This window comes from Papio anubis, chromosome 1 (genome assembly GCF_008728515.1).
Source record: "Papio anubis isolate 15944 chromosome 1, Panubis1.0, whole genome shotgun sequence".
Classification (NCBI taxonomy): Eukaryota; Metazoa; Chordata; class Mammalia; order Primates; family Cercopithecidae; genus Papio; species Papio anubis.
The window spans coordinates 149,588,968-149,612,251 of NC_044976.1; the positions used below are offsets into that span (position 1 = coordinate 149,588,968).

Below are 23,284 nucleotides of genomic sequence, written 5' to 3' on the forward strand. Positions count from 1 at the left end.
TAAGGCACCTGCCTGGAATCCCACAATGAAGGCTGATGCAGAAGCCACCTCCTTAGAGATGGCTTTGTCTACCGACCCCCTACTACCACCACCACCCGCCCAGGTCCTCACTGGGGAAGGCCAGAGGGTCTACTCTGCCTTTTCCAAACCTAAAGGAGCTCTTGGAAGGGTTATCAGGAATACAGAAAGAAATAGGATCTATTAAGGAACTAACATGCAAATAATGACAGATAAGATTGTGTTAACAGACTCTTGTAAGAAGTTATATATGAGCACCCAAACCAAAAACTACCAGTGCCTTCAGGGATCCAGAAACCTCACCAAGAAGGATGCCCAGGAAAGGAACTGAGGCCCAGGGAAGCTGCAGGCCTGGGAGGCTACCTGGTTTCTCCACTGAAGGCAGGCAGCGCTGGTTTTGCAACCTGACTTTCCCCTTGCTAGCGTGGGACTACAACCAGTGACACACCTGGGCATTCCCAGCCTTTATTTTCATTGTGCAGCTGTCTGATTGGGTGGGTCCCTACACTAAAATGGAAAAGATAACGACTACAAAATTGAATTACACCATAGACAGATTCTTTATCACCACCATCAAGCACTCACCGATTACCCAGCTCCTTTTAGACTGAGTGAGTTTGACCAATGGAGTGGAGGCATATATTAAGCTCAGCATCTCTGGGTCCCTCCCCACTGTAGCTAAGTTCCCAGCCACGGTACTGTTGAGGCCCTAAGTTCCCAGGGTGAAGATCTGACTATGGCACCAACAGGCACATCAGGATAACAATAATCTTAGTCCCACACCAGTTGTTTCTCAACAGAAGCTAACAACTTACATTGATTAAATGTCTGCTAAGCATCAGGCACTCTGAGGAGTGCTATACATACATTGTATGTATACAATGAATCAGGTACATTATTATGCCAATTTTTTTTTTTTTTTTGGAGACAGAATTTTGCTCTTGTTGTCCAGGCTGGCATACAACGGCTCGACCTCGGCTCACTGCAACTTCTGCCTCCCGGGTTCAAGCGATTCTCCTGCCTCAGTCCCCCAAGTAGCTGGGATTACAGGTGCGTGCCACCACATCTGGCTAATTTTTGTATTTTTTGTAGAGACAGGGTTTCACCATGTTGGCCAGGCTAATCTTGAACTCCTGAGTTCAGGTGATCCACCTGCCTCAGCCTCCCAAAGTGCTGAGATTACAGGCGTGAGCCACCACGCCTGGCCTATTATGCCTGTTTCACAGATGAGGAAATTTAAGAGATTAGGTCACTTGCTTAAGTTTCCCCACTGAACCGTGAACTCCAGGAGACTAAGGACTGCTTTATTTCTGGTGCCTCCCTCACACCCAGAATGGTGCTAGACACAGGGAAGATGTTCAATAAAAAAAATTGCTAAATGGATGAATGAACAAGTACTAAATGCTGAAGTAAAGAGGAATGTGTTCTCCAGAAAGAGAATGAGAAATATAAATGACCAAGCAGAGAGGAAGATATTCTCTAGGCTAACTAGAAGAACTGTAATTACAGCTCTTTTAACCTTCCCTTTCTCCATGTAGGTTTCCCATTGAGTGTTTTCAATGGGAAATGTCTAACTGCGCTGTGGGTGTACACCACGGCCGGTTGCTATTTTTGGAACACTTGTGAATCCTGGGCCCAGAGTCATGACCAATACTGGTGAGTCATACTCCCCATACAGAGCTCCCTACACACTGGCTGTCAGAAAAAAAAAAAAAAAAAAGCAAAACAGAAGTTGCCATCTCGTCCTCTGCTCTAGCTGTCTCATTTTACCTTCTGAAATGATGGAGGAAGTTCTGCTGACGATGGGGTCAGGGTAACAGCAGACTTCTGAATAACCCTGCACCCCCAGAAACCTGCGAAGGACACAGGCCTTCTTGGTGGTCTCCTCCTGGATGCCTTGCTTTCTTCTGGAAGAGCCCTCCCTTCCACCCCGGATATCACTGTGAACCTGTAAGTGGCAGTACCTTCTTTCTGGTAGGCAATGTCTACTGTGCCATCTTAGGCAGGTATAATACATAAAATAACCTGTCACCTGGGACCATTAGCCTCTTTAACAAAGGACAAATTTCATTCCATACTGGAGAGAAAGTGTCCTGGAGAGAGGAAACATGTTGACTTAAAGTCACACAAAGGTGCAAAGACCTGACGGTAGTCCTTTTTGGGGCAGAAAAAAAGCAGAGAGTTCAGGAGGATAGAACTCTCGATCACAGACTTGGGTACTTCGGATCCAACCTGTGGACTCTCATTCAGGTTGGGGGTTATTAATTTTTTTTTTTTTTTTTTTGAGACGGAGTCTCACTCTGTCCCCCAGGCTGGAGTGCAGTGGCGTGATCTTGGCTCACTGCAACCTCTGCCTCCCGGGTTCACACCATTCTCCTGCCTCAGCCTCCCAAGTAGCTGAGACTACAGGTGCCTGCCACCATGCCTGCCTGGCTAATTTTTTTGTATTTTTTAGTAGAGACGGGGTTTCACCGTGTTAACCAGGATGGTCTCGATCTCCTGACCTCGTGATCTGCCTGCCTCGGTCTCCCAAAGTGCTGGGATTACAGGCGTCAGCCACCGGGCCAGGCCTGGTTGGGGATTATTCAGACTCCTTCGCTTAGCTATGGTAGATGGCTAAGTTTTTGCTTCCAAGTTCTCTTGACCATGAGACATGTAGAGCCAGGGAGGAAAGAGAAAACCCAAACCAGGTCACTGTTACCTGTGAATAAACACCTTGATCGAGTTCTGAGAAGAGGAGTTATGATACTAAAGGTTAAGTGGAGGTTTTCACTCCTCTTCAGATTTTGACTTTCATAACTCTGCCGTCCCTTTACTATAGAGAACTGAGAAAGAATAGTATTTGGGCATGTGAGGAGATTCCAGCTGCATAAGCAGATCATGAATGTTCCCAGTGCCAAGTCCTCAGCGAAGAGTGCCCCAGGAGTTTCATTCCTACTGACCGACCTGGGTAACGCAGGCATAAGAACAGAGAGAGAAGTGGTGCTTTTAAAAATAGATCTGACTTAGCAGTCTTTAAATAACTAAGGATTATGATATGGGAGAGGGCTACTTTGCATCTCTATCTCTGCTAAGAGGAGAACTTGACAAAATGGGCATGAAACTAAAGGGATTTGGGCTTGCTAAGTATAATGACTTATAAAAGGTAAGAAAGCTGCTGAAGAAGAGTATTTGCTTCTCTGTAGCAGGATGGACTCTTACTTGACTGTGATGGTCACTGAAATGTAGCCTACCTTGACATAGAGTAAATTCTTGCTCTTCAAAGTGTGGTCCCCAGATCAGCAGCAGCAGCATCACCTGGGAACTTGTTAAAGATGCTGAGGCCCCACCCTGACCTCCTGAATAAGAATCTCCTCTCAGCTGGGAGCGGTGGTTCACACCTGTAATCCCAGCACTTTGGGAGGCCGAGTTGGGCAGATCACGGGGTCAGGAGATTGAGACCATCCTGGCTAACATGGTGAAACCCTGTCTCTACTAAAAAATACAAAAAAATTAGCCAGACTTCGTGGCGGGTGCCTGTAGTCCCAGCTACTTGGGAGGCTGAGACAGGAGAATGGCGTGAACCCGGAAGGTGGAGCTTGCAGTGAGCTGAGATCATGTCACTGCACTCCAGCCTGGGGGACAGAGTGAGACTCCGTCTCAAAAAAAAAAACAAAAAAAACAAAAAAACTCCTTTCTAACAAAGTTCCCAGGTAAGATGCCTGAACTTTATGAACTGAGAAGCACTGGGCTAAATGATCTTTGCAGATTCCTCCTGTGATGGTTAATACTGAGTTTCAACTTGATTGGATTGAAGGATGCAAAGTATTTTTCCTGGGTGTGTCTATGAGGGTGTTGCCAAAGGAGATTAATATTTGAGTTAGTGGGCTGGGAAAGTCACACCTACCCTCAATCTGGGTGGGCACAGTCTAATCAGCTGCCAGTGTGGCCAGAATAAAAGCAGGCAGAAGAATGTGAAAAGTCTAGACTGGTTTAGCCTCCCAGCCTACATCTTCCTCCCATGCTGGTTGCTTCCTGCCGTCGAATATCAGACTCCAAGTTCTTCAGCTTTGGGGCTCGAACTGGCTTCCTTACTCCTATTATGGGACTCATCTTGTGACTGTGTGAGTCAATCCTCTTAATAAACTACCCTTTATATATAAATCCATCCTATTAGTTCTGTCCCTCTAGAGAACCCTGACTAATACACCTCCTATTTGAGGATTTCATGAGCTGCCACTAGTTGAGAAATGGTGCAGCCCCTCTGGGGAGGGAGGCCTGGCTGCTAAGGAAGTGGGAGGCACACTGGTATTCTCCTCCCAAGCCACAGCTCTCCACATGCCTGTTGTACAGGGGAGAAAGTACACCTTCCTCCTCAGCCTCAAGGGTACCATAGCTTCGGGTCCTCTGAACACACGAGACCCCCTGTAGCAAATACCTGGGAGCCCAGACAGCTTGTAGAGATGATCTGTGCCTCCCTCAGACCCACGGAAGACTCCCAGAGCGAGGAGGGAGGTAGGCAGTCCAGTGGTCTCTGCAGATCCCAGCTCTCCTCTCACTTGTAAAAGCTATCTTCTTGCCTCCCTGGGGGCCACAGGTGACAGGGAGTGCCCAATTTCTCATCTATTGAAGAATCATAAACCAACTAATATATTTTTTCCAGAAGGTTTTTTAAAAGTCATTTTTATGTAAATTGTTCATAAATACCAATGAGAAAAAGAACACCCAAAACTAATATAGAGAGTGAAGGGTCTCAAGACACAGTCAACAACCCTTTTGACTAAGAGGATCTAGTTCACAGACACACACACAGAGAGTGTGATCACCCTGCTGCTGATATTAACTACTGCCTTAGTCAGCTCAGGCTGCTGTAACACAATACCATAGACTGGGTGGCTCAAACAACAGATATCAATTATCTTACAGTTCTGGAGGTGTCTTATAGTCCAAGATCAAAGTACCAGCAGATGTGATTCTTGGTGAGGGCTCTCTTCCTGGCTTGCAGATGGCTGCCTTCTTGCTATGTCCTCACATGGACTTTCCTCGGTGTATACCCATGGAGAGAGAGAAAGAAAGAAATCTCTAGTCTGTCTCTCTTCCTGTTCTTATAAGGGCACTCATCCAATCATGGGGCTCTGCTCTCAGGACCTCATCTATTAATATTACCACCAGGCTGGGGATTAGGTCTTGAACTTACGAATTTTGGAGGGACACAAACATTCATTCCATAACAACTACCAAAGTAGTAGACTTCAGAGCAATTATTTTCTAATCCATATTTTTCCCCTTAAATCATATGTTCCTGGCTAATACTGAGTGTCCTAAGACTACATGTTAGAGAAATAGAAAATTTTAGATTATCCATCTTCATAATAACTAGTAGTGCTGTAGAAATGCAGTTTGTCAGTCTCTAGGGTCTCTCTATTCTACCGTTTCAGGTAGGCTGTGGTCCTATGGTCAAGTCAAAGAGAAGCTGCACTGAGTATTTATTCACAGTAAGAACAGCAGTTGAGATCAGGGGCTCTAGAGCTAGAATGATCTGGATTCAAATGTGATTCTATGACTCCCTACCTGTGACCTTTCTAAACTTTGATTTCCCCATCTATAAAATGGAGGGAATGATAATATCATTTATCATTGTATATCACTATGTAGTTGTGAGGGTTGAGTAATACATGAAAAGCCCTGCCACAGGGTAGAGACTAAATACACAGTGGCTATTACCATTGTTGCAGTTGGTATCATCGGATGTGATACTTATGTTTTTCTAGCTCATATGTGCTTTTCTACTATCACGCCGAGATCTCCAAAGAGCAGGGATTAAGCTTCCCTCAACAGAATTCTTCTTGTCTTCTTGAGGTTATAAAAGGTCTCCTGCTTCAAGTAACTCAGGGAGCTGCCAATGTAAGGCTCTGCCCTTGTGGGGCATAAGAACTGTTGTGGTCACTTGCCTGTCTACTGGCCCAAAAACTCCTCCAGAGTCCTGGGCATAGCACAAGTTAGGCCTTCTTTTTAGGAAGCCAAGAGTCCTCCTCCACCTCCCCAAGCCTCTTTGCCCCACTCTAGTGAGCAGTGATCTTCACTCACACCTTGACTACCCACTGCCCATTTCCCCTTACATGACTCTTCACCCCTGAGCACATATATGTCATGTACTGGCCTTCAAGAGTGATCTTTCATTTCAGCTTTCATTTCTTCCAGGATTCCCCAGGATCAACCATCTGAGCAGATACCTTAGAATGTCCCCAGATTTCAGAGGTAAGTCACTAGTACTTTCCCAGAGTAGTAGACATCATTTCTGCCCTGCCCCTGTGGTCCTAACCATATCCAGTGACATCAAAATCTGGTGTCATATCTCATGGAAGACCCACACCCCCAAAGCCCTTCATCCTATTATACTGGATCCCTTTATCCAGTGCTCATAAACCATGTGAATGGCCTGGCCTGCTTGGTAAAGGCCTTGAGCCCAGCTCCTCTTTCAGCCACTCCCAATCAATCTGCCAATCATCTCTTCCAGGAAGCTTCCTGCCTTCTCTTCCAAGCCAAGCTGGATTAGGGACCCCTACATTGAGCTCACCCTGTACTTATCTCTGTTGTTAACCACAGTACTGGAATGATCTGTGTCTCCATCTGCCTCCCACACTAAACTGAGTTCCAGGAGGGCTGGGGCCATGTGTTATTCATCTCTGCATCTCTGGCATTTAGACTGTGCCTAATATATAGTAAGCATGCAGTACATGTTGAAAGAAATAAATAAAGGTGGGAGGAGGAAGGGAAGAGGGAAAAAGAACGATAGAAAGCAAGGAAGAAAAAAAGAAGAGGCCGGGCGCGGTGGCTTACGCCTGTAATCCCAGCACTTTAGGAGGCCGAGACAGGCGGATCACAAGGTCAGGAGATCAAGACCATCCTGGCTAACGCAGTGAAACCCCATCTTTACTAAAAATACAAAAAAATAGCCAGGCGTGGTGGCAGGCACCTGTAGTCCCAGCCAGTCGGGAGGCTGAGGCAGGAGAATGGCGTGAACCTGGAAGGTGGAGCTTGCAGTGAGCTGAGATTGCACCACTGCACTCCAGCCTGGGCGACACAGCAAGACTCCGTCTCAAAAAAAAAAAAAAGAAGAAGAAGAAGAAAAAGAAGAAAGGAAAAAGGAGGAAGGAAGAATAAGGAAAGAATCAAAGTCATAGGAAGAAGGAAATAATGAGAATAGGCTGGATCGAATTCTGTAGAATAATTCCCAATGGCCTTGAACAGTGAAGCTAAAGCCCATCCTCCTCTATATTTAATCTTCCAACATCTCCTTCTCTGTTATTAATATAAAAACAGAATAAGTTTATATGGGCCCATTAAAATCATTGGCCAAATAATCATGATGGTACCTGGAGCCCTAGGTCATCAGAAACTCCTATAAAGTCCTATGTACTGACAGCAGGACATAAAACTATCATCAAACACAAACACTGAACCTTTTCCTGGTCACAAATACATGCTCCACTCAGCGGCCAAGGTCAGTCACTTCTTGTGTACATGAACCCTCCCTGGTCCGCCCCTGCTGACAAACATTTCCACACACATCCAAGGAGAATGGGAGAGGGACCAAAAAGCTCTTAGGAATTCAGTGACATAATCACCTTACAGGTATCACCACAAATGGAGAGGGGCAGGAACCCAGAAAGGCAAAAGGCAAAACAGAATAGCCGGATAATCAAGAAAATATTCACATGTGTACACACACACCCCTAGTCAACAGTTTAACTTCCCTAATAATGTTTTGCTCCGATTAATAATTAAATGGCCTGTGTACTTTGAATAGACGCCAACTACTTCTCAGCACGGAGAAGTGGTAGAGTGGTAGGACAGCCTGGAATGAAAATAAGCCTGTCCACCACATAGATAATCAAGAGCTTCTTGCATTCATTCCCTATATCTGCTCAAAATTTTTAACTCAAATTTTGTTTAAGTCAAAATTTTAGAGATTAGAGATGAGATGTGGAGAAAGTTCACTTTACCAACTTTGGTCTATTCCAGCCAATTCAGTCCTTGTTCTCTCCACACAGAATAGAAGCAATAGTTTGACCCTTAAACCTGAGCTGAACTCTGTTGGTTGTGTTTGGAGGACAGCTCCCCTTGGCTTTGTAGGCTAACCCCCATGTGTCCACTCTCTCCCTTCAGCAGATGCTCCCTTATGGATACCACTCCATCCCTCTGAACACAGTATATATTCCTCATGATTCATTGTGGTCAGGAATTTAATTACTGATCATAAATTATGTGGGAATTACCTTCCAAGGAATTGGGAAAATGAGTGTGATTGTAGGAAAAGATAATCTATTATAGATTACTTTTAAAATAATGTCAAATGTTAATCTTGTATACGGGAAGAGAGGAAAAGACTAAGTTAAAGTTAGCAGAAGGTCTGAGGGATCCCAACTAGTGCTCAGGTAAGGAGGGTGGGAAAGAGGGAAAGGAGAATGTGAAGGAAGAAGGCCTATTTGGACAAAAGGCACATCCCACATGGAATCATCTTCCCCAAATCAAAGTAGGGTGGGTGCTTCCCAGGAGGGCACAGTGTGACTCTCCAAGCACCCACTCTGCATGGAAGAAGGTGCCTGCCAGTGCCTGCCTCTTTCCCATTCTCCTTTTTCTTCCTTCTTCCCCTCGCCTCCTTTCCTTCCATCCACTTTCTTTTTCTTTTTGAGATGGAGTCTTGCTCTGTCGCCCAGGCTGGAGTGCAGTGGCACAATCTTGGCTCACTGCAAGCTCTGCCTCCCATGTTCAAGCGATTCTCCTGCCTCAGCCTCCCGAGTAGCTGGGATCACAGGTGCATGCTACCATACCCGGCTAATTTTTGTATTTTTAGTAGAGATCACCATGTTGGTCAGGCTGGTCTCGAACTCCTGACCTTGTGATCTGCCTGCCTTGGCCTCCCAAAGTGCTGGGATTACAGGCATGAGCCACCGTGCCCGGCCCCTTCCATCCACTTTTATTGACCACCTGTGTGTTAGGTGCTGTGAAGGTGGTGGGAATATAAAAATAACAGAAGAGTCTCTAATGTCCAGTCATTAAGCAGTAAAGCTAGTAACCAACAAGTTCAGCAAAGCAAACTATGCAACCATATCACAGAGCCTGTGTTAATAAATGTGGCCCAGTGTGCCTCAGTGGAGGCAGCAGCCATTTCCACCTGGCAGCCAATAGCTGATTTCAGTAACAATGTTGTTCTCAAAATTTCCCCACACCTACTGCTCTAGAATAAAATAAAATAGAGACATCACAACCAAATGCAAAGTAAGAATTTTGATTGGATCTTGTTTAAAAAAAACATCCAAAGTGCATTGACTTTGGAGACTCACAAGGGGGAGGATGAGAGAGGGGTATGGGATAAAAACTACATATTGGGTACAATGTATACTACTTGGGTGATGGGTGTATGAAAATCTCAGACGTCACCACTATATAATTCATCCACGTAACCCAAAACCATTTGTACCCCAAAAGCTACAGAAATTTTTAAACACACAAACACACACACACACACACACACACACACATCTGTTAGAAGACATATTGGGAAACATTTTGGAAAATTTTATATGATTTGGGAATTGGGAACCAGGGGATATTAGGTAATTATCATTAATTATCTTAAGTGTAATAAAGGTTACTGTGAGTACATCAAAGGATGTTCTTATTTTCAAGAGATGTGTGTTGAAGTATTTAGGGATGATGTCTGTATCTTACATTGAAATAGTTTAGTAAAAAACATATATTTGGTAACATGTATATAACTGTAGAATCTAGATGAGGGATTTCAGTGTCAACTGTACTATTATTTCAACTTTTCTATACATTTGAAATTTTTTATAATAAAAAATTTGAGGCCGGGCACAGTGGCTCACACCTGTAATCCCAGCACTTTGGGAGGCTGAGGCAGGCATATCATGAGGTCAGGAAATCGAGACCATCCTGGCTAATATAGTGAAACCCCATCTCTACTAAAAATACAAAAAATTAGCCGGGTGTGGTGGCGGGCGCCTATAGTCCCAGCTACTCGGGAGGCTGAGGCAGGAGAATGGCGGGAACCCGGGAGGCAGAGCTTGCAGTGAACCAAGATCGCACCACTGCACTCCAGCCTGGGCGACAGAGCAAGACTCTGTCTCAAAAAAAAAAAAAAAAAGAAAAAAAAGTCTGAATAAAAAATTATCTCCACTTGCTAGCCAGTTGTAATAAGGCCTTTAGCAGAATAAAGTCTTCTGTGTGTCAATTAGCTAATAAATAATCATAACTAACATTTGTCATGTGCCAGGCAATGCTGAGAGCTAGCGTGCAATAACTGCAGTATGAGCTTTCCTTTACAGAGAGGGAAACTGAGGCTTGGCAAGGTTAAGTTCTTATCCCAAGACACACAGATAGTAACTGTCAGGGCCAGATCCTAGCCTGGCTTTGATCTGGTTCTAAACTACCCACTCTTAACTGCCAGCTTCTACTGACAACCTTCTAGAAAAAACACTGACATGCAATGTCTGGGTGAAGTAATGGTAACAAGGAATCATTGCCATGAAGGGCAGTCTGTCAACTTGTGCGTGCAAACAACCATTCTAAGAGCCTTTCTTGCTTTGATAGGGAGAAAAAAGGCTTCGGGTGCTGCCAGAAGAGAAGAGGCCATCAGTGAGTGAGGAAAGGGCATGGAAAGAGGAAGTGGGGAAGGGAAATGGCCTCACCTTACGGACCTGCAGTTCTGTGGGGCAAATTAAAGCTGTAAAGCAGGTATTTTTGACTGGAGCAGCAGACAAAAGTTTCTGTTTAGTAGAAAAGTTACTGCAATCAATGCTGTTCCACATCACTAATGAAGGCTGAAAAAAGTCACAGCTGAAAGGTATAATGGTGCTTTTTTCCAGAGGGCTGCTTAAGCAAGGTCTCATTGTGCCTGAAGTCTGTATTGCTTACTGGCCATTCAGGACGTGTAATGCGATTTAAGAAAGTGGTGCTGGACTGCACTGAGCCAGCTATACCCTCTTACTCAGTCCCCTGTAGAACAGGGCCAGAGAGAGTGGAGGGCAGGGTGTGCCCAGCCAATTGGCCTCTATAGGAATTTCAACCATGACCTCCACCTTATTTGCCCTCTGCTCCAGTCTCTTGACTAACCAGCCTGTGCACGGCAGAGCCTGAGTTCCACAGCCAGGCTGGCAGGGCCACCATGTAACAGTCCAGGGTCAAGTTGCATTTTGCTTTTGGTGTATAAAATGCAAGAACTGGAGAAATCATGTAAAAAGTCAGGAGGAGGTAAGCATTCCAAGCACCAGCCTCCCTGGAATTCGGCATTAGAACAAAAGCCACTTCCTTCAGTGCCCTTTTCTTACAGAGTAGTTTTTCCTGTGAGGAGAGAGTTACCTCATAACACCTCGGTTAGTGGGATGTTCTGAGTTGTCGGGATTAACCGTCGAGGCAGTGGGGTGACGGGTCCTGTTATGCAGACTGTGGGGACTGCCCCTGAGATGTTTTTGTTTTTACAACAAACACAATTGTGCCAGCTGATCTCGGAACACGTTTCTAGAAAATTCGCAGCCTGTGACATCACAGACCTTCCTTTCAGCCTCGGACCAGCAGCAACACACTCTGAAGTAGGTCTCAGAAGACAAAAAGCTGAAATCAACTCGCTTCCTGCTACACAGAATCCACTGAGAGGAAAAGGAAATTTTACCCAAACTTCAGAAAGCTGCAGAAATGACACCCCTTTTCACAATCCCAGAAGGAAAGTTGCATCTGAGGGGAATAAAAACAGAGCAATGGAAGAGTATTTGTTAAAATAAATGGCTTTCACAGGGCATTTTCTCTAAAAGTCTCCCTCGCCTCAAAGAGTACTCCTGTCTGCAGTCCCTCTTGCGAGTCACACAGCTGTGGGCTTCCTGGGAGCTGCTGCCATCTCCTTGCCTAAAAGCCTCAGTGCCCCCACCCCCAGCCAATCCACCTGCCCCACAGCTGGTCTCCCTTTCTCTGGCTTCTTGGAGCAATAAGACCCCCTTCTCCCAGTGAAGCATCTTTCTGAAAGGTAAGCATGAACCCACTCCTCTCCTGCTCAAAAATAGTGGCCGGCTCTCGATCTCCCAAAAGATAGAAATGCACGCTTTGGTCTGGTGTGGCGGTTCATGGTTCATGCCTGTAATCCCAGCACTTTGGGAGGCCAAGGCAGGCAGATCACCTGAAGTCAGGAGTTGAAGACCAGCCTGACCAACATGGTGAAACCCTGTCCCTACTAAAAGTACAAAAATTAGCCAGGCATGGTGGCATACACCTGTAATCCCAGCTACTTGGGAGGCTGAGGCAGGAGAATTGCTTCGACTCAGGAGGCAGAGGTTGCGGTGAGCTGAGAACATGCCATTGCACTCCAGCCTGGGTGACAGAGCAAGACTCTGTCTCAAAAAAAAAAAAAAAAAAAAAAGAAAAGAAAAGAAAGAAAGAAAAGAAAAAGAAATGCATACTTTATTTGGTACCCGGGCCCTCATGACCTTTCTCCTGCCCACTTTTCCCAGACTGTCTGCTACCACATGGTATGTACAGCCTTTCTCCCAGTCACATGGACTCCTCTGAATGCTTGCCTGTCTTTCCCGTGTGGCATCTGCCTGTGCCTTTCTACTCACTGTCCACATGTCTAAAATGCTCTTCCTCTAAACCCACAGAGAAAACGTAACCCAAATGCCACCTCCTCGGTGGAGCCCCTCTGGAAGTTTCTCTCTCTGTCTCTCTCTCTCTCTCTCTCTCTCTCCACATACACCCTGCTCACCTTCCCAGCCACACAGGTATCACTCCTCTTTTCAGGGCTCTGCTCTGTTCTCTGTTCACAGATCTGCCACCCACACTAGTCTGTGAGCACTCCTTTGGGGACAGAGCCCATGAAGTGCTCATCTTTGTGTTCCCAGTTCTTAGCCCAGTGCCTGGCACCTAGTAGGTGCTTCATAATCTAAGTCCCCCAACCAGCAAGGCCAAATTCTGCTATTTCCAAGTCATCCTCAACACTCCATAGGAAAGAGTTCTGCTACCACAGAACAATGTATTCTATATTGCCTATAAATTATTACATTTCTCTCTTCCTGGAGAGAGATACACACACACACACACACACACATATGTATATATAGATATATAGGCGCCTGGCCTATACAACCTAAATCTTATAGAAACTCTTGGCTTCTGTGTGAGGGACAAATGGAGTCAGTCTTTAGGCTAACATTTTTTCGATAAACTAAGATTTTAAAACAATTGATGTTGATATCTTAAAGGGTCAGTCAACAAATTAATCAACATTATCTCCTAAACAACAGCAAAGGGCCAATGGAAGGGTGGGAGAGAATAAAAAATGTGACTTCCCTAAAGTATATTATAGTTTAGCAGGACAAAATTTTTTTAATTTGATAATTTAAAAATTTTTTTAGAGACAGGGTTTTGTTCTGTCACCCAGGCTGGAGTGCAGTGGCACCATCACGGTTCACTACAGCCTCAAGCTCCTGGACTCAACACAATCCTCCCACCTTAGCCTCCCAAGTATCTGAGACTACAGGTGCCCTGCAACTGCACCCAGCTAATTTTTAAGAATTTTTTTGTAGAGGCAGGTGTCGCTATGTTACCCAAGTGGGTCTCGAACTCCTGGGCTTAAGTGGTCCTCCTGCCTTGGCCTCCCAAAGTGTTAGGAATACAGGCAAGAGCCACTGTGCCCTGCCTGCATCCTAGAATATACTATATATATACACATACACACACACACACACACACACACACACATTGCACTCCAGCCCAGGTGACAGTGTGAAACTCCATCTCAAACAACAACAAAAAAGATTTAGGTTGTATATTCAGAAGTTGCAGGAATGCTGTGGCCTAATAGGATAAAAAGTCCTGGCACTGTGCCCTGGTCTCCTTCCCCATTGTCTGTCCTCTTGTTCGGCCTCTTTTCAGGCTGGGCTCTGCTTTCCCTTCCCAGGGCCAAAGGATTCAGAGGCAACCCAAGATTTACACATCGAATTCCTCGCCAATTTTCTTGCCATCACCCTTGTGGGGTCTGGCTCTCTGCTGTTGCAGCAATTTATTTATTTATTTATTTATTTATTTATTTATTTATTTATTTTTGAGACCTAGTCTCACTCTGTCACCCAGGCTGGAGTGCAATGGCATGATCTTGTCTCACTGCACCCTCCGCCTCCCAGCTTCAAGCGATTCTCCTGCCTCGGCCTCCTGAGTAGCTGGGATTAAAGGCGCCTGCCACCACTCCCAGCTAATTTTTGTATTTTTAGTAGAGATGGGGTTTCACCATGTTGACCAGCCTGTTGCAGTAAAATTAATACTTCATCAACAAGACCTGCCACTCTCTAACCTGCCATAGTTCAGTGGCTGTAAGGAGAAAATTAATATACATTGCTTCTTCCAAAGTGACCCTGGAGAAACTTCTTTCCCCCCAGCTGTCACTACTTCAGAAATTCTAAAATGAGATTGGGGAAGATGAAGGATATGTGAAAAATTCTCCCTTGGCTTCCACCTGCTACTTGTTATCACCAGCTATCTGAAGAGTCCAGTTGCCTGGACGCCTTCAGCTGGGATAATGGTAATCTTTTCTTTTTTTTTCTTTTTCTTTTTTTCTTTTCTTTTTTTTTTTTTTTTTTTTTGAGACAGAATTTTGCTCTGTCACCCAGGCTGGAGTGCAGTGGCGTGGTCTCGGCTCACTGCAACCTCCACCTCCCAGGTTCAAGCGATTCTCCTGCCTCAACCTCCTGAGTAGCTGGGATCACAGGTGCATGCTACCATACCCGGCTAATTTTTGCATTTTTAGTAGAGATAGGGTTTCACCATGTTGGTCAGGCTGGTCTCGAACTCCTGACCTTGTGATCTGCCCGCCTTGGCCTCCCAAAGTGCTGGGATTACAGGCATGAGCCACCACGCCCGGCCTGGGATGGTGGTATTCTATGCAGTGTCTCCAGGCTGCCAAGTAGAGCAGTTTCAGGATGGCCTCAGGGTTGATGTCAGCCAAAGGAAAGCAGCTGGTGTCTTTATCCATGACCCTCCTTCCATCTCCATGACCCTGCATTATCCTCCCATGGCCATCCCCCTCAAACTCCCCCTCAAAGGCCTTAGCAGAGGGCCAATAATTTGTTAGTTGAGGGGAAAAAAAACTTGTTTCAATGTCAAACTGACATTCCTAAGGGCTCCTGCAGCCTCCCCTACCGGAATCCTTCAGATCCTGGGCTTGAGTGTTGGTGAGATGGGAATCTAATCTGTGCAGCTGTGCAGTCAAGGAGTGGCCAGGTGTTCAGGATATGAGGACAGGGTCAGAGACTAGTTACTGGAGAGATGGACACACACGGGCCCAGGCCAGCCTGAGAAGGCCATTAAAAGTCCTGGTGTTGTGCCCCAGCCACCTTCCCCATTGTCTTTCTTAACAACGACATGATCACTGTTAACCAATGGTGGCCCAAACTTAATTCAAGATCCTGAGAACCCCTTCAAAGAAGGGGAGGAGCCAAGCAGGTAACAGCATCTCAGGGGTTTCAACAGCAGGGATTAGAAGTAAGACTGGGAGTGTCTGAGTTTTGGGGCAGGAAATAAAATACTGAATCTTAGATGGGAAATGCTGAATTATTAGGCAGGTGTTTGGTCAGAGCAGAATATCATAAAGCAGACTGGGAACAAGGACTCAGGATACTGAAGTCAAACCATGCTTACGAGCTGCAGAACTACCTTGTTAATGGGCTACAGGCTGAGAGTATCTCCTTCCTCCTACCTGGAACCAGGTCTGCTCCTAGACCTGGAGGCACAACTGACTTTGCAGGTGGAGCCCTCCCTATGCTAGAGGTCAGCACCTTAAGGATCAGAACCATGCCTGGCTCACTCTCCACTCAGTGAGTGCCTGATACATGGTAGGCACTTGATGAACACTTACTGAGTGAATGACCATTGTGTATGTTTTTGGGAAGCTGGATCAGGATGTAGGCACAGCCTCTCTCTCCTAGAAAAGCAGAGTCTGTTCATCCTGAAAGTTTCACCATTACCAGATATCTGCCTGGACCTGTACAGCTCAAGCCGCTGGATTTATCCTGTTTTAACAAACGCATCGTGCTTGCCATGTGCAGCAAAAATACACCAATTTAATGTTCAACAATCCTTTGAGGTAGGTATTTTTATTTTATTTTATTTTAATTTTTTTTTCCGAGACAAATTTTCTCTCTGTCGCCCAGGCTGGAGTGCAGTGGCGTGATCTCTACTCCTTGCAAGCTCCGCCTCCCGGGTTCACGCCATTCTCCTGCCTCAGCCTCCCGAGTAGCTGGGACTACAGGTGCCCACCACCGTGCCCGGCTAATTTTTTGTAGTTTTAGTAGAGATGGGGTTTCACCGTGTTAGCCAGGATGGTCTTGATCTCCTGACCTCGTGATCCACCCACCTCAGCCTCCCAAAGTGCTGGGATTACAGGCGTGAGCCACTGCGCCCAGCCTGAGGTAGGTGTCTTTATTAACCCCGTTTAATAGATGAGAAAACAGGCACAGAGAGGACAAGTAACTGGCCAAGGTTACACAGTGATGGAGCCTGACTATGACCCCAGGCATTCTGGCTCTAGAGCCTATACTCACAGAGACAAGCATAAAGGCCAGAGGGTCCAAACCCACCACTATCCATGGTTTGGAATTGAATTATGCAATGTGGATCTCTATGACCCTCTAAAAGCCATTCACCATCCCTAGACATCCTGACAAGTCTGAGATGCTTGCGGTGACTCCAAGATATGGAAACAATTTCCACTGCCTTTGCTTGTCTCTGAAATGCAAACAAGACACGCATTGGTAGAGCATGACCTTGTAGGACAACTCCCTGGGGCCTCCTAGACTCGGCCACCCATTGCACAGGGCCAGTTTCACAAAGGCAGGCATGTAACCTGTGGAGTCACACAGGTCTCTGTGCTTTGAAGGGCCTTCTGCTTGGTTTGATGCACTGCTATTGCCATCTTGAAATTCCCAATAATTTTTGAACAAGGGCTCTGAGATTTTTATCTTGTACTGGGCCCTGTAAATTAGGTCCTGCCTATGCTTGTGTGTTGTCCATTAGATTCATCCTGATTTCCTTTCTCTTGCCTTTCCTCTCTTGCCCACAGGAATCAGCCTCTTATAATCTCTGTAAATTCTTGACATTCTTAGGTGTTAGGAGAGCATGCAGGTCAACTCCAGTTCTTAAGAGTCTCTTATTCTAATCTGTTTCTTCTGAAGCTGATTAGGATTTTTTTTCATAACATCTTAGGCATCTGATACTCACTCCATCCCTCCCGTGCTCTCCCCATGTTGACTTCATTCCTCCTGCTTCTGATCTTTCAGCTCCCTGCCAATCCAGGAGCGAGATAAGGACTGTGAGGGCTGAGGCAGGCTGTTGGTAAAGGAAGCCCCAGCTGAAAGAGAACATCCACAGTCTAGATTAAAAGAGATTTAAAAGATATTAATGTGAGGATCTTGTTTAGATTCTGAGTCAAAGAAACCAACTGCAAAAAGACATTTTTTTAGACAATCAAGAAATTTTGAATATGAACTAGGTGTTAAAGAATGTTGACAAATTATGCTCTATTTTGTTGGGTATGAAAAGGTGTTGTGGTTACATAAGATATGCCCTTATTTCCTTTAGATGTCTGTATTGAAGTACTTAGGAGTGCTATAACATGGTATCTAGGATTTGCTCTAAAATGCTTTAGGAGAAAAAAACTTAGGGTTGAGACGGAGAGACATGAAACAAATGTGAGGAAGCATTGATGTTTTTTGAAGTTGGTGATGGACTTTCTTAAACTCTTTTCTTCATGTAGGTTTGGACGTTTTCATAATAGTTAAAAGCAAAAGAGCAGAGGAGTGACAGACAGAGCATCCAGACCACAATGTTTCCAGAAGAGTAGAAGCAGATGTTTACTGTTGTTCTGTTTCAGTGGCTCAGAGGAATCTCTCTGGTCTCTAAATGAGCCGTTTTTTGCTTATGTGGATGACACAACTTTGCAGTTTCCTCTGAAACATAACCTTTTGGAGCTGTTTCAATAACAGTAGGACTGGCTCCACTGAACCATCTCCCCTTACTCTCCTGCCTACTTTCTCTTATGATAAAGAGCTTATGAGGATTTGAGTAGAATAGGAACTACAGATGAGCAAACTCATGACCTTAATATATTAGCCTCCCTACAAACTGCCTCTAAATCCTGCTCCTCCTCTAAATCCTTGCCTCTAAATCCCGCTCCTCCTCTGGACCTCACTCAAGTGCTACCCGCTATGACCTTCTGTGACCACCTGATTTATCCTAATCCCTTCTTCCCAGTCTCCATGGCATTTGCAGCCCAGCATCTGGTATTTCACCCTCTATTTGGTTCTGAGTTGTTCTCAATCATTTTGTACGACCCAGTCTTCACTCCCCACCAGGTTGCAGTTTTCCATATCTGCTACTCCAACAGGTTTTTAAGCAGGCCTATTCCATGCTGAGCACATTGCAGGCCATTCATTCATAGGCTCATCCATTTATTCCTCCAATTCTGAGCACTTACTCCATGCTAGACATTGTACTAGATGCTGGGAATTCAGCAGTGAACAAGATAGACCCAGTCTCTGCCCTGGAGCTCCTTTGGTTGAGGTTGAGAGAAAGAGAGAGAGACTGATATTAAACAAATAATTGTACAACAAAGTAATTCATGACAGTGGTGGTACGTGCTGTAAACACAGCATCTGTAGTGCCCTGAGTGTGTAGAACAGGAGACCTGGCCTGGTCTGAAGAGTCAGGAAAGGCTCCCTAAGGAAGTGACTTTAGGAAGGGACTTAAAGGAAATATAATAATTAGCCTGGCACGGAGAGGGGAGGAGCATTCCAGGCAGAGCAAACAGCATGGGAAAGGCTCCTGGGGGAAGTAGCCTGGCATGCCAAAATAAGTTAAGTTTTACTGGCATGCAGAGACCATAGTTGAAAATGAGCATACTTTTTGAATTGAGATGAATGTTGAGATTTCTAAGCACACTGGAAGCTGGATTCTTATTATCAGCTACATTAGGTTGTTACGGTAATACCCTCCAATTTATCTTGTCTCTGCATGCACGCTCCTTTGCAATGTGATTTTGCCCCTCTTCTCAAAAAGCAGTAGAGTCTGTTTTTCTACCTGCTGAATCTGGGCTTGGCTACATAACCTTCTTTGGCCAATGGGATGATAGCAAATGTCATGCCAACAGAGGCTCTTGCTTGTGGGAACCCTTGTGGCACCATGTCAACAAGCTGTTCCTAGCAGTACTACTTGAAGACGAGAGGCACTACACAGAAAGAAGCTCCAGCCATACCCACAGTCCTGGGATTCCACTGAGGCCAGACATATGAGCGAGGCCGTTCTAGACCATCCAGCCCCAACCAAACCAGTTCAGACCAGAAGAATCACCCAACTAGCCACAGAATCAAGTAGAATAAACATTTGTTATTGTTATAAACTGAATGCTCTAGGCTTCCCAAAATTCATGTATTGAAATCCTACCCCCTAATGTGACGATAGTGGGAGATGATATTTGGGAGATAATTAGGATTAGATAAGGTCCTGAGGGTAGAGCCCTCATGAATGGGATTAGTGTCTCCGTAAAATATGCCCAAGGGAGTTCATTCCTCCCTTCCACCAAGTGAGGACACAGCTAGAAGGCACCATCTATGAACCAGAAATCCCTCACCAGACATCAAATCTGCTGGTGCCTGATCATGCACTTCCTAGCTTCCAGAACTGTGAGAAATACATTGTTGTTTAAGCCACCCAGTTTATGATTTTTCGTTATAGCAGCCCAAGCTGACTAAGACAGCTTTTTTTTTTTTTTTCAGATGGAGTCTCGCTCTGTCACCCAGGCTGGAGTGCAGTGGCGTGATCTTGACTCACTGCAAACTCTGCCTCCTGGGTTCACGCCATTCTCCTACCTCAGCCTCCCGAGTAGCTGGGACTACAGGCATCCACCACCACGCCTGGCTAATTTTTTGTATTTTTTAGTAGAGAGAGGGTTTCACCGTATTAGCCAGGATGGTCTTGATCTCCTGACCTCATGATCCGCCTGCCTCGGCCTCCCAAAGTGCTGGGATTACAGACATGAGCTACCATGCCCAGCCCATTTTAGAGACTTACATAAACAAACTGTGGTATAGTCATATGACAAAATACTATATTGCAATTAAATTGGATGAATTAGATATTTACATGTCAAGTGGATATTCTCAAAAACATCAGGTAACTGTAGAAAATACATAAAACAAAATTATCTTCTGTATTTCTGTGTCTATCCAACTAGTCCAAGTAAAAAACATGGAGGCCAGGCATGGTGGCTCACATCTGTAATCCCAGCATTTTGGGGGGCCGAGGTAGGTGGATCACGAGGTCAGGAGATCGAGACTATCCTGGCTAACATGGTGAAACCCCGTCTCTACTAAAAATACAAAAACAAAATTAGCCGGGCGTGGTGGCAGTCGCCTGTAGTCTCAGCTACTCAGGAGGCTGAGGCAGGAGAATGGCATGAACACAGGAAGGGGAGCTTGCAGTGCCAACGCTCTCCAGCCTAGGCAACAGAGCGAGACTCCGTCTCAAAAAAACAAAACAAAACAAAACAAAAACATGCATGGAGCAAATGGAAACTCACCCAACTCACTGTATTAGTTTCCTATTGCTGCTGTAACAAATCAGCACAAATGTAATAGTGCGAAACAACACAGAAGTCTACAGTTGGTAAGCAGGGCTGTGTTCCTTCTGGAGGATCTAAAGGAGAATACTTGCCTTTTCCAAATTCTGGAGGCTGCCTGCATTTCTTCGCTTTTGGATGCATCTTACCAGCCTCTGCTTCATCATCACCAACCTCATGCAACACCATGACATCTCCTTCTCTGCCTCTGACTTCCTGCCTCCCTCCAATAAATGCCCTTGTGATTATATTGGGTCCGGCTGGCTAACCCAGAATAATCTCCCCCATCTCAAAATCCTTAATTTAATTACATCTGCAAAAATCTCTTTTGCCATGGCAACATATTTACAGGTTCCAGGGGTTGGTAAGTGAACATCTTTTGGGCGGGGGAATTGGGGGCAGGCATTCGTCAGTCATGATAGCGTTTAACTGAAGAGAGAAGGAGGAAAATAGGATTAGAGTGATGAACTAAGAGAACTTCATCTGCCGGGTTTTCTTTACTTTAAAAAAACTCATCGGCTGGGTGCAGTAGCTCACACCTGTAATCCCAACACTTTGGGAGGCCGAGGCAGGTGGATCACCTGAGGTTGGGAGTTCGAGACCAGCCTGACCAACATCGTGAAACCCCGCCTCTGCTAAAAATACAAAATCAGCCGGGTGTGGCAGTGCATACCTGTAATCCCAGCCACTCGGGAGGCCGAGGCAGGAGAATCGCTTGAACTCGGGAGGTGGAGGTTGTGGTGAGCCGAGATCGTGCCATTGTACTCCAGCCTGGACCACAAGAGCAAAACTCCGTCTCAAACAAACAAACAAACAAACAAAACTTAGCCAGGTGTGGTGGTGTGGGCCTGTAATCCCAGCTGCTCAGGAGGCTGAGGCAGGAGAATCACTTGTACCCAGGAGGCAGAGGTTGCAGTGAGCCAAGATCACGCCATGGCACTCAAGCCTGGGCAACAAAGCAACACCCTGTCTCAAAAAATAATAATAAAAGTAAATAAAAAAGTTATCTGAGACAAATATGTCAAATTGTCATTTTATGATTATGGGTGGTGTTAGAAACAAACTGCCCCCAAAAGTTTCTTGGTACTGCCGACACTCCTCCTCAAACCTCACCAAGCTGCCCACCCCTCCCTGTAATGCTCTGCAACTCTTCTCCTTCCCACAAGCCGCTTTACATTTCTAAGCCCTTATCTAGGTGCCTTGGTGAAGCCCGCAGACTTCACTTACCAGACCTTGCTGCGTCGTGGGAAGCATAAACAAACTAACTACACCCTCCTGTAATAAACGTCACAAGGTGATATGTGGCAAAATTAACCAGCAAACAACCCAGGGATGTGGCCACACCAAAGAACTCCCTCAAACTCCCCTCCCCAGTAGAAACCCCTCATTCTGTAAGCTTGGGGCTGCCTCCTTTCTGACTGTTAAGCGGGCAGCCAGCAGGTTAATAAACTTCCTCGCCTAACCTCGGGTCTCTCTCTTGTACTTTGTCTTGGCTAACCTTACAGGTGGTATGAGTTGTATTATTCCCTGTACCATTCACTATCTTTTTTTCTTATTTATTTATTTATTTTTTTTCAGAATTCCAAAGAAGATAGAAACGGGGTTAGGAAGGGAATTTTTGCCCTCCTGGTTCTTGTCATCCTTCTCCACTTCAAGGTATGTTGTGTTACTGTGTGAATCCACAAGGGAGGAATCAGACTTTCTTTTTGATAAAGGCAAAGCAAGACTTTTGTGTTTTAGATCTACAATGCCTTAGAGAGCAGCTAGGTCAATGGTTATCAAATTGCCCTGGGAAGCCCCACCTGGGGCCATACTTCAAGAGGCTGCTGTGGCCAAAGATAAGGATTTCAAAGATTCCTTCTGCTCTTCCTCCACTCCTTCCATGCTCACCTTCCTTCAGTTAAAGCCCTTGCCTTGACCTGTTTTTATGTTGAAGTGCCACATAAGATGTCAGCATTTGAAATAATGTTCTGTTGTTTAACATGTAATAGCTCCCCACGTAAAAGGAGGAGAGGCAAGTCCTTTAAGCTAGATGCCTTGTAGGAAGAAGAGACTGTACTGAGTCAGGTGCCCCTGTGCGGCAGGGAAGGAGCTAAGTCATTGCCAAGGGGACAGAGCCCCTGTGAAGGAGGGTCATATACATAAACTATATACAATGTACATAGTTTAATATGCATGTACATACATACATACGTATATACACTCAAAACCACGAATCCATTCCAACCTTCACCATTATGAGCCTGAGGAGCCTGGATTGAGACGGATAAAGTGACTTGCCTCACGTTGAGTACATAAAAGGTGTTACTATCACTTAGTAAATCTCTTTTACTAAGTCAGAGGCCAGGGTCAGAGGCCAGGCTGTTGTAAACCCACAGAGGAAAGCCTTGCAATTTTCCAGTAACTGGAATTGTTTTATCTGAAAATATTTCCTGGAGTCATGGATTCCTAGGGCAGGGGTGTGGAACTGAGGAAGGAGGGGGTGTTTCTTGAGGAGGAAAGATCCTTTGTTCATCCTCCTGCCTCAAGACGAATAAAGCAGCTGCTGAAAAGAGGGCTATCAGGAAGGAGAGGATAAGTCATAAATCTTTACATTTTAAAAAATAGCTTTAG

The 23,284-nt window shown here is 45.3% G+C and overlaps 1 long non-coding RNA gene across 4 annotated transcripts in view; it reads left to right on the top strand.

The window, feature by feature from the left end:
• Positions 1–1,430: 1,430 nt before the first annotated feature.
• The window catches only part of LOC103877986, a 123,200-nt gene continuing 101,346 nt past the window's right edge, over positions 1,431–23,284 (top strand). For 3 of the 4 annotated variants that reach the window (XR_004178719.1, XR_004178721.1, XR_637934.4), the window contains exons 1-3: positions 1,431–1,968; positions 6,199–6,255; positions 22,250–22,327. This is a non-coding gene — a long non-coding RNA (uncharacterized LOC103877986). The remainder of the gene's footprint in view (positions 1,969–6,198; positions 6,256–22,249; positions 22,328–23,284) is intronic. The other variant, XR_637933.4, reaches the window with a different exon arrangement.